The sequence below is a fragment of the Myotis brandtii genome, unplaced genomic scaffold (assembly GCF_000412655.1).
Source record: "Myotis brandtii unplaced genomic scaffold, ASM41265v1 scaffold155, whole genome shotgun sequence".
Lineage (NCBI taxonomy): Eukaryota > Metazoa > Chordata > Mammalia > Chiroptera > Vespertilionidae > Myotis > Myotis brandtii.
The window spans coordinates 2,410,708-2,421,781 of NW_005355621.1; positions in this window are offsets into that span (position 1 = coordinate 2,410,708).

Genomic DNA, 11,074 nt, shown 5'->3' on the forward strand with positions numbered 1-11,074 from the left:
AAGGGTCCCAGGTTCGATTCCGGTCAAGGGCATGTACCTTGGTTGCAGGCACATCCCCAGTAGGGGGTGTGCAGGAGGCAGCTGATCGATGTTTCTCTCTCACCGATGTTTCTAACTCTCTATTCCTCTCCCTTCCTCTCTGTAAAAAGTCAATAAAATATATTTTTTTTTAAAAAGAAAATGGATAGGCATAGTATGTATATTCTTTGTCAGGGTGCTCTCTCTCAGCAGAATGTCAGTAAGATTCACCCATTTTGTTGAATATACCTGTAATTTGTTTCATTTTATTGCAGAGTAGTATTCTATTTTATGAGCTTATCAATCTTAGTTTTCTATTCTCTTATTATTTCCAGTTTTAGACTACTATGATAAAGCTGCTATGAACAGTTTTATATAATTTTGTTGTTGTTGTTAATCCTCACCTGAGGATTTTTTTCCCCATTGATTTTTGGAGAGAGTGGAAGGGAAGGGGAGAGACACACAGAGAGAAATATCAGTATGAGAGAGATATATCTATCGCTTGGTTGCCTCCCTCACATGCCCTGACCAGGACTAGGGATCTAGCCTGCAACTGAAGTATGTGCTCTTGACCAGAATTGAACCCGAGACCCTTCAGTTCTTGGGCCGATGCTCTAACCACTGAGAGAGGAGAGACAGAGAGAGAGAAATATCAGTATGAGAGAGATATATCGCTTGGTTGCCTCCCTCACATGCCCTGACCAGGGCTAGGGATCTAGCCTGCAACTGAGGTATGCGCTCTTGACAAGAATTGAACTGGAGACCCTTCAGTCCTTGGGCCAATGCTGTAACCACTGAGCCAAACCAGCTCGGACTATATAGTCTTTTTTAGGGGTTCTGTATATGTGAACATCATGAGGAGAATGGTTATGTGGTAGGCAGTTAAACAGACATGAGCAGAGCAAGGACAATGGGCCAGGTACAGAAGTCACCAGGGTGGAAAGCCCCAGGTGCCTAGCAATGGACAATGGTAGTGTGGGACCTGAGCCTCAGGGTGACCTTCCCCCCTGACCTTTCATATTGCTGGTTATTCAGTTTAGAGCCCCTGGCCTTTCCTCCCTGGAGATAATATCTAGGACTCAGTTGCATGTCAGCTCCAGGCCCAGAAAAGCAGCAAGACCAGAGAAGCTACCTCACAGCTGAGCTCAGGACCAGCTGCATTCAATAACAACACCCTGTACTGGCGCTGATCAATCAATCAGTGGAGACCTAGACCCTAAAGGACACACTTGGAAAGCTGCTGAATAGTCTATTGAGATCTTCCCCTGGGACCTCCCCTAAAATCTCCACCCTTAAAACCTTAGGAAGAAAGACCCAGCGCTTCTCCCTCCTAGGAACGGCCCTTTCCCTCCACTTTCTTCCTCCCCATCCCCCTAGGCCCGTGGTTGGCAAACTGCAGCTCACGAGCCACATGCGGCTTTTTGGCCCCTTGAGTGTGGCTCTTCCACAAAATACCACGTGCGGACGCACATACAGTGCGATTGAAACTTCATGGCCCATGCGCGGAAGTCAGTTTTGGGCCTGGGCGAGTCTATTTTGAAGAAGTACTGTTGATATTTGGCTCTGTTGACTAATGAGTTTGCCGACCACTGCCCTAGGCGCATTGCCTTTACCTTCCTCAATTATAAGCACCACGGGCTCTTCCTTTGCCTCTATAACTTGTTTCCTAAGCCCATTTCTTCTACAAGCTACTACTTGTACATCTGTGAGTTTATAAATGAACTAGAGGCCCGGTGCACAAAATTTGTGCGGGGGGGGGGGTCCTCAGCCTGGCCTGCACCCTCTCGCAGTCCGGGAACCTTCAGGGGGACATCCTTAGCGCTGCCGTGGAGGCAGGAGAAGCTCCCACCACCGCCGCTGCGCTTGCCAGCCGTGAGCCTGGCTCAGGCCTTCTGGCCGAGCGGCGTTCCCCCTGTGGGAGCACACTGACCACCAGGGGGAAGCTCCTGCGTTGAGCGTTTGCCCCCTGGTGGTCAGTGAGCGTCGTAGTGACCGGTCATTCCGACGTGCAGATGATTTGCATATTAGCCTTTTATTATATAGGACTAGAAGGCCCGTGCACAAAAAATTGTGCACTGGCAGGGAAGAGTGGTCCCTCAGCCCAACCTGTGCCCTCTCACGGATCACGCTACTGCTCGCCCTGCCTGCCCCATCCACCCCGCCTAAGACAGGGCAGGCCCAGATCCCTTGCTGGGGCGGACAGCAGCTCGGATCACGCTGCCGCTCGCCCCGCCTGCCCCGCCCAAGACACGGCAGGCCAGGATCTCGCCTTGGGCGGTGCAGTGGGATCTGCCTGCAGTATACAAATTAGCCGCCATCTTTAAAAAATTGTGCACTGGCAGGGAAGAGTGGTCCCTCAGCCCAACCTGTGCCCTCTCACAGATCACGCTGCCGCTCGCCCTGCCCGCCCCATCCACCCTGCCTAAGACACGGCAGGCCAAGATCCCTTGCTGGGGCGGACAGCAGCTCGGATCACACTGCCGCTAGCCCCGCCTGCCCCGCCCAAGACACGGCAGGCCAGGATCTCGCCTTGGGCGGTGCAGTGGGATCTGCCTGCAGTATACAAATTAGCCGCCATCTTTGTTGGTGGTTAATTTGCATATCTCGCTGATTAGCCAATCGGAGGCGTATCGGAGGTACGGTTAATTTCAATCTTTGTCTATTATTAGATAGGATGTTCTCTTAAAATTTGAGCTTGGCTCCTAGTTTTCCTAGCCAGATCTCTAGTACCCAGGTCAGGTTCTACCCCACCAGTCTAACACCTGGTGCTGTACCTGCTGCCACCAACAGTTACAAATAATTGGGTTTACCAGGCCCTTAAACCAAATAATATCATCAAGGCCACACCCTCGTGTCCCTGAAAAATATTTCAGCCATCAGCATCCCAATGCTGCAGAAAGCTTGTCTCCTAGCAAAAACCCAACAAATGTCAGATTAAAGAACCCAGAACAATGCAATATATAATTAAATGTCACCCAAAATAACTTTATAATTCTACCAGGAGTGGAATTAAAACAGAAAATCAAAATGCCAGTAGCAGCACCACTAAAATAAAGGTCAATTAAAATGTATCTGTTCATTCATTTCAGGGGTAAAATTATTGAGTATCCATACAGGGCTAATAACATTGTGCTAGCCTGAGATATAAAGACTCTGCCGAGAACCTCAAAAGGAGATGGACTGATAAGTAAATATTTTGAGATATGGTATTTTTAAAGGAAAATTATTATAGTATAATTGGCATACAATATTATATTAGCTTCATGTGTACAACCTAGTGATTTGACATTTTGTATGCTTTATGATGTGATTAGCACACTAAGTCTAGTAACCATCTGTTACCGTGCAAAGTTATTACAATTCTTAGAGGCCTGGTGCACGAAAATTTGTGCACTTGGGGTGTCCCTCAGCCTGGCCTGTGCCCTCTCACAGTCTGGAAACCCTCGGGGGATGTCCACCTACTGGTTTAGGCCCGCTCCCTGGGGGATTGGGCCTAAGCTGGCAGTCAGACATCCCTCTGGCAGCCTGAGAGCCCTCAGGTGATGTCAGGAGGCCACAAGCCAAGAAATGTGGTTGGCATCTGGAAGCTAGAAAAGGATTCTCCCCTAATGTTCCCAGAAGGAAATAACCCTACTGACACCTTAATTTTGGTCCAGTGAGATGACAATGGGACTTCTAAAGCACTTTAAGATAATAAATATATTGTTTTAAGCCACTAATTCTGTGGTAATTTGTTACAGCAGCAATGGAAAATGGATATGCATAGTATGTATATTCTTTGTCAGGGTGCTCTCTCTCTGCGCAGCTCTTGTGTTGAGTGTCTGCCCCCTGGTGGTTAGTGGGCATGATAGCAACCAGTCGTTCTGCCATTAGGGTCAATTTGCATATTACCCTTTTATTATATAGGATTATTGACTATGTTCCCTGAGCTGTATACTACAACTCTGTGGCTTATTTATTTAATTTTTATTTTATTTATTAATCCTCATCCGAGGATATTTTCCCATTGATTTTTAGAGAGAGTAGAGAGAGGGAAAGACAGAGAGAAACATTGATTGGTTTCGTCCTGCACTCACCCTGACCAGGGTCTGGGCCAGGGGAGGAGCCTGCAATTGAGGTACGAGTCCTTGATGGGAATCGAACCCTGGACCCTTTGGTCTGCAGGTGGATGCTCTATTGACTGAGTCAAACTGGCTAGGGCGTGGCTTATTTACTTTATAACTTTACTTTATTTACTTTACTTCCCCGTTACCTTTTCACCCATTCCTCCCTCCCCCAATGTGTTGTTTTTAAGTGCTGTGATCAAGCCTTTCACCGACTCTTGTGGAAAAAAGAGGAAAGACCACCTGGAGGGTGCAGGCCTGGGAAGGTTTATGGGAGAATGGAGTGTCCTAATTAATGAGAACAGCAAGTCCAAAGTCCAGAGGCAGGAACTCATGGTCATGGTTGAGGACCGACAAAACCTGATGAGTAATCAAGAATAGCAAACCTCGGCTTTCTCAAAGATACAGCCTGAAGACACTAGGAATAGGGAACCCTTGAAACATTGCCAGGTGTTTGTGGAGGAAACCTCTCAATAGAGACCAATCAACATACAAACATACTGAAATTCTTTCGATTCCTCCAAATCCACCGTCCCTTTTTGCATAAGTAGTTCCCTCTACCTGGAATGCTCTTTCCTTCCTTTCCTTTTCTACACCTCCTCCTAAAATTTCTCTTAGCTTGACTACTGATCCTTTAGATTTCAGCCTAACATCATTTCCTTTTGGAAGTCTTCCTGAGCCCTGCCTGTCTCCTCTACCCCCAAACCTTAGGAGATGTTTCTGCTTTGTACAACTATAGTCCCTCAGACTTTCCCCAATGGACTCTAGATGTTGTTGTAATTGTTTATTGAGCTGACTGACTTCCCTGATAGACTATGTAGTAGCAAACTCAATAGGATTATTATCTCCACATTACAGCTGGGCTCTGAGGAACACTGTAGAGTAATGCCTCAATTCCTCATCTGTCAGATAGGAATAGCAGCAGTACTTACTGGGTTGTTGTGAGGACTGAATGAGTTAGTACGAACAGGTGCTTGGAACTTTCACTGGGTGATCTCATACCTGTCTTCTGACTTTCTCCTCACAGTGTTTCTCATTTCAGCGAATGGTAATGCCATCCTACCGGGGTCGTTCTCAGCATCTAGAAGGGTTCAGGAATCTGGAAAAGGGGCTGTGCATAAATGAATGAAGAGGCTAGAGAAGAAATATGAATTTGGAAAGCATTTTGGAGGGCCAGACAGAAACTTAGTTCTAGTAACTACGCTCCTGGAATCTCCGCACCCAGGGCTTTTTATTCACACATTTTGCCCTCTAGCAAAGTGGATATTCATATCAAAGGTAAGGCCTGGTAAACAATAAAAAGATCATCAGGTTGGGGAACTTCCTTCTGCTGTTCCAGCAGCAGGTAATAACATGCAGATTTTCAGCCCTGCTGTAGGTGTCCATCAACCTTTTGATGGACCTCCTGCATTTATTATGCTAACTACTGTTCCTAGCCTCCAGCACCATCCTTCCAATTTCTTGAGGCAAAGCTTTGGAGGCATCCTTAACGCCTCTCCTTCTCTCACATCCTTCATTCAGTCCAATAGCACATCCAGCCTGTCAGCTCTACTTTCAAACATAAGCATTCAGAGTCCAGCCTCTTCTCACCACTTCCTCTGCAACCACCCTGATCTTATCACCTTCCCTCTCATCTGGGTTATTATAAAAGCCTCCTCTCCAACCTTTCCCATTAAACCCTAAGTCACAGTGGGCCATTCCTCTGCTCCTCAAATCCTTTTAGTGGCTCCTGTCTCACTCAGAGTGAAAGCAAAAGGCCCTCCAGTGGCTTACAAGTCTCATGACCTGCTTCCAGCTGCTTCTCTGACTGCACCTGCTACCACTACCTCTTTGGTCATTTCACTCCAGCCACACAGGAGTCTTTGTTGTCTCTTGAACACAATATACACACTTCAGTCTCAGGACCTTTGTGCCTGCTGTGCTCTCCCCAGATAGCATAATTGCTCCCTTACTCCTGTTGACAGAAGAAATGTTCAAACCTGTAGAGAATTTTTATAAAAATGTATTTGAGCTAAACAGAGTATACACCTGGAAGCAAGCTCTCAATAGACTGAGATAAATGCTTCAAAGAGTAACAGTTGGCAGTTTCTTTTCTTTTTAAAAAAATATATATTTTTATTGATTTCAGAGAGGAAGGAAGAGAGAGAGAGATAGAAATATCAACGATAATAAAGAATCATCGATTGGCTGCCTCCTGCATGCCCCACACTGGGGATCGAGCCCACAACCTGGGCATATGCCTGAGCAGGATCGGAACTGTGACCTTCTGGTTCCTAGGTCAGTGCTCAACCACTGAGCCACACTGGCCAGGCTGGCAGTTTCTTTTGTGCATTTGAGATTAAGGAGGGCATTTAAGGAAGATTACATGAAAATGGGAGGGAGGTAGGATGGGATTGCAGGATAGTTAAAACTATGTGCTCTCTTGGGAGTAGTTATATAAAAGGTGTGTTAACTTAGATGCACGGAAACAATGGACAGGGCATGCTTAAGTGGTACGGTAGACAGTCAGTCAAAGGGGCACAGAAAGATTCTTGCACTGAGCATGCCAAAGGCTAGAAAGATGAATGGATAGGGCCTACACACACCAAAAGCTAGAAAGATAATTGGATAGAAAAAAGCTCTAAAAGCCCTCCCCTCTCTATCCCTATAAGAACCTTGGGCTTGAGCAGGAAGATGAGATGGTCTTTGAGACAGAAGTCCACCATTCTCCTGGGTAGCAGCACCTGGAATAAATCCCTTTCCTTTTACACTAGCATCTGTTTACAAATTGGTCATAGTAGCAGCAGGCAGCCCAACCTACTTCTTTGGTTACATAAGGAAAAATAAAACTTTTACTAGAAAGTTATATGCCTGGGGCATGATTACTCATCATGACCTGCCCCATTAAAAAATTGATGATCAGATTACCATGTGAGGTTACTTTTCATAGAATCCCTTTTTTCATCCACACTTTTTTCTGCTCAAACCAGCAAGACCTCCCTGGATCAATCTATATACATTAGTCTCTCCTCCTCTTTATATCCTCCCCCACCCAATACTGCCCCTAAATTCTCCAATCCTATTTTATTTTCATAAGTAGTTATCATTATATAGGATATACACCTATTATATATTCACTAGAGGCCTGGTGCGTGAAATTCATGCACTCGTGGAGGGGGCGGGGGTCCCTCAGCCTGGCCTGTGCTCTCTTACAGTCCAGAACCCCTCGGGGGATGTCCTAAGCCAGCTGTTGTACATCCCTCTCACAGTCTGGGACCCCTCGCTCCTTACCGCCCGCCTGCTCGCTGCTCCTTACCATTCAACTTGCTGCTCCTTAGCACTGCTGTGGAGGTGGGAGCCACCACCACTGCACTCGCCAGCCATGAGCCCAGCTTCTGGCTGAGCAGCGCTCCCCCTGTGGGAGCACATTGACCACCAGGGAGCAGCTCCTGTGTTGAGCATTTGCCCCCTGGTGGTCAGTGTGCATCATAGCGACTGGTCGTTCTGATGTTTGGTCAATTTGCATATTAGGTTTTTATTATATAGGATACGTTTAACCTAAAAATAAAAGGCCTGCCCTGACTGGTTTGGCTCAGTGGATCCTGCGGACTCAAGGGTCCCCGATTCGATTCTAGTCAAGGGCATGTACCTTGGTTGCAGCATTATATAGGATATTTTTAACCTAAAAATAAAAGGTCAATGTGAGAGACAACAACATTTATTTCAAAACATAACTATTCCAAAAGCATGGATTCATGCAAAAATCCAAACAGTAGTCCAATTAGGAGGTAAAGGCAAGGGGTATTTATGAGAAAGGGAAGGGGAAGGAAGGAATTTCTATAGGTGCAGATAAGCAACAGTGATATGAATTTCAAATAATTTACTTAATTTTCAGTCCTAGTCCCAATAAATGGTTGTTTGGAACACAATGCTGTTTTAGGCCAACTTCAAAGGTTTATTTGCCCAGTTTTAACATTCCAAAGGTTTGAGGAATAAAACCTGCAAAGCAGTTTCTCTGGGATGGCAGTGACTCCATTTAAAAGTGGCCCCGAGAGAGAAACCAAGATGGCAACATAGGTAAACACTGGAGTTTGCTGCCTCGAACAACCACTTCAAAAATACAACTAAAAGACAGAACGGACATCATCCAGAACCACAGGAAGGCTGGCTGAGTGGAAATTCTACAGTGGCCCTGTTTATATTATTTTGTACAAGCTTGAGCTAAAAAGCCGGGAGTCCCTTTTTTTTTGGCACTTTTTTTTCACTCACATATAGTGAAAGATCAAGTCCTTACAGTTCTAACCTTGATCTATTTCTTCAACCCACCATCTTCTCCTAATCTTCATTCCCCACAAACTCACAAACTAGTCTTTACACATCCTCTGTTGCTTCCTTCTATTTATTGCCCACACTGCAGCCAGAAATGTCTTTTACAAATACAAATCTGATCATGTCCAGATGGACCCTCTCCAGCTCTTTAGTGGCTTCCTTTTGTCTTTAGGTTTAAGTTCAAAGTCCTCAGCATGGCCCTCCAGGCTCCTGCCCACCTCCCCTGCAGAACTGAATCTCAGTCCAGTCAGTAGGCTTCCCCACCTGTCCTCCAAAACCTGAGGAGGTGGAACAGCTTCCTAACAAAGGGCCTTCAAACCTGAAATTTCAACGTTGCATGCACTCCCCACTCTCACACCCCTCCCTTTGTGGCCTGGCCTACTCCTTTTCAGTTTTCAAGGCTCAGATTAAATGTCACTTCCTCTTTCTTAGTCTGTAGAGCAGACAGGTCCCTTTGTTACACACTCTCACAACTCCCAGGCTTATATCATCACAACAGTGATTAATACAACCCACAATTCTAAGCCACTTGCTTCACATTTTAAATTGCCAGTGGTCAGGCAGAAGATGAAATAATAATGTGGTCGTTGCCTAAACACAGTAGGACCTAATTTTTCAGAAGGGGATATCTCTTCCACCTTGAGCTATTTTCAGGGTAGAAATGCAATTTTTTGTTTGTTTTGTTAATCCTCACTTGACGATATTCTTTCCATTGATTTTTAGAGAGAGTGGAAGGGAGAGGGAGGGTCACAGAGAGAGAAACATTGATGCGAGAAAGACACATTGATTGATGGCCTCCTGTGCACCCCAACTGGGGCCTGAGGTGGAGCCTGCAACGGGACTCGAACCTGAGACCCTTCAGTCTGCAGACTGATGCTCTATCCACTGAGCCAAACTGACTAGGGCTAGAAATGTAATTTAAATTCAGATTCCAACTTGAAGCTTAAAATACCTAAAAAATACACACTATGCTGTAGCATTCAGAATGAAGAGCATTGCATAAGTAGGTTGCCCACCACATGTCAACTAATGGCATTTAGGGCAGTTGAAACTCATCAGCTCTCTCAGAAAAAATGGTGGTAGAATTTTCTTTCTTTCTTTTTATAAAATTTATTGATTTCAGAGAGGAAGGGAGAGGGAGAGAGAGACAGAAATACCAATCACGAGAGAGAATCATTGATCGGCTACTTCTTGCACTCCCCCACACTGGGGATCTAGCTTGCAACCCAGGTATGTGCCCTGACCCGGAATCAAACAGAGACCTCCTGGTTCACAGGTCGATGCTCAACCCCCGACCCACACTGGCTGGGCTTTTCTTTCTTTTTTAAATTATAAGAGAAAGTTTATTTAGAGTGACAAGAAATGAGCCAGCTGGGCTGCATAGGCTCAGGAAACAAGTTAGAAGCAAAAGAAAGACCCTTGGAGCTTAAGAGAGGAAAAGGCAAAGGTAAGGTGCCTGGGAGAAGAGGGGTTGGGAAGGCGCTGGCATACTCCCAAGAGGAAGGATTTTCAAAACCTGGAAAGGGTGGCCTCTCCTATATATGCTTAGTGCAGAAACCTTGAAAGACTGGATGACCCAGTGGAGGAACACTTATTTGATTGGAACTTTATTTCTGGCAAAATTTCAAGAGCAGCTGATTACCTTCGAGTGATGTGTAATTAAAAACCAGAAGAACAAAAGCACTGGCTATACCATCAAAACAGTGTTTTCCTATTCCTTGCGATTACACTTTCATTCCTCATAGTGTTTAGGGGGCGAGGAACACCTGCATGGCCATTTTATTTTACTCATGTTGCATGGGCCATTCAAAAAAGCAAGACTACAGATGGCCAGGACACACAGAAGCACCGTTTACCCTGAAGGTGAAGGTCAAAACTCAGTTTGAAAAGCAGAAGGAAAAAAAAAAAAAAAACCTGGATAAATACATATGCCCTGGCGTCCATTGGCACCTGAAAAGCTGCTACTAAATCACCGGTGTGCCTTTGAGTTGATGGGAGCTTTAATTTGAGGGAAAGAGTGTCATTAACTGTGTGACCTTTAAGTGACAGTCTCTCCGTTAGAAAAAGTACCTGAGGACCAACGCCTGTTTTGTTCACCGGAATATCCCACGGGGGTGTAGCCCATTACCTGAACCATATACAGAAGGTGCGCAATAAATAGCTGTTAAATGAGTTCTTGGTTTTACACTGCAAACCTTGGCTCTCTGTTACCTGGAGCTAAAAACAAGTGTGGGCCAACTTGAGAAGCCTGGCATCCCAGCCGCCTCCACAGCGCCCGTGCACTTGGCTTGCACACCGCTCTCCCATGGGAGGGTGCTAGGAGCTGCCCCGAATCTCTCCTCCTAGTGGTCCATTCCCTTCTCTCCGACTGGCGCTGCGGAGAGGCATCCAGAGTTACGTGTGCCTTGGTTTCTATCTCAGTCTGCGAGAAAGAAAAACGAACCCCGCTCGCTAACCCTTGGTCTGAGAACATAGAACACGAGTCATAGATTTGGGGGCTCGGACCCAGGAGCACTCAGGGATGTGGCTGTGCGTGGGTGGAGGTGGGGGGTGTCGGAGTGGCTGCCACAACGAGGCCACAGCCCTGCTCTCCGGGAAAGCCCCTCTTTCCTTTGGCGATTCGGGCCGCCCATCGGCGACGTTCA